The sequence below is a fragment of the Penaeus monodon genome, chromosome 21 (genome assembly GCF_015228065.2).
Source record: "Penaeus monodon isolate SGIC_2016 chromosome 21, NSTDA_Pmon_1, whole genome shotgun sequence".
Taxonomy (NCBI): Eukaryota; Metazoa; Arthropoda; class Malacostraca; order Decapoda; family Penaeidae; genus Penaeus; species Penaeus monodon.
This window is the reverse complement of record NC_051406.1, coordinates 8,346,406-8,347,453: the sequence shown is the minus strand read 5'-3', so window position 1 is coordinate 8,347,453 and position 1,048 is coordinate 8,346,406. Positions and strand designations below refer to the sequence as shown.

Sequence of the window (1,048 nt, the reverse complement as noted above, 5' to 3'; positions counted from 1 at the left end):
TATATGTTTGTTCCAGTATGATGTTACATGTTCTTAGATAGTTCATTGTTTGAATTAGTTGTATAAAAGGACAGTTGTCTGTTTTAATGCATTTTGATGTTCCAAGTTAGCTTTGATATTTTGCCTTTCAATTTATGTACATTTTATGTTAGATGGGTTGCACTTTCTCTTACTCTGTGTACAGTGTATTCCTTCATCTCATTGAATGTTTGAGACATTTACATATCTGCACTCATACATGCTCAAGCATTACACTTAGATGGTTTTATTATGTTTATTTTTGATAAGCCTTATTGATAATGACTAAACTATTTGTTTTTATTTTTATTGGCATTTGAAAAGTATTTTTCTTCACCCACAAGAAATCTCTATACAGCAGTCAATATTTTCTAGCTCAAGGACAGTTGATTTTGGTCGCTTTCATGAACAAATTTAATGTTGAATGATATTCTTTTTAAAAGAAATGGTTCATAATTTTAAAAAGATGAGTGATGATATATGCAGTACATTATGGCATCCCCTCTGCAATCCTTTTTTCTAAAGATTAAATTAGTATATACCAATATTCTGTTTTTCAAAAATCATGATAGTTTATCGCTTTTCATAATAAAAGTCCTGAAATTTTGTTTAGTTTGTTATGAAAATTAAATGTGTAATTTATACTTGATCTAACACAGGGTATATATCCATATTTACCTGCATTTCTCTGATGTTTATCCTAACATACCAAATGATCATTGTAAATGATTTTGCAAGGTGTTTCTGTATAGTATTCAAGAGTTTTTTGTTTTTTTTATTCACAATTTTTAATTGGAAATTACTTGTTTAATCAAAAGAGATTACATTTTTTGAAGTTCAGTAATAAAACCTAAGAATGATCTTATCATCGCAAAAGTTCTTAAAGAATATGCATGTATATTACTCTTCAGTAACATCTTAAGTTGCTGGTTTTCAGTGCAATATTATTTCAAATGCAAGATATTCAATACCAGTATAACCTCTTTTCCTTCTGATAGAATGTGTATTCACTGTGTGTTGAAGTACATGA

At 28.1% G+C, this 1,048-nt stretch overlaps 1 protein-coding gene across 5 annotated transcripts in view; it reads left to right on the top strand.

The window, feature by feature from the left end:
* LOC119586172 overlaps positions 1–1,048 on the top strand; it is a gene marked incomplete at its 3' end in the record, with an annotated part of 81,902 nt that overhangs the window by 74,833 nt on the left and 6,021 nt on the right.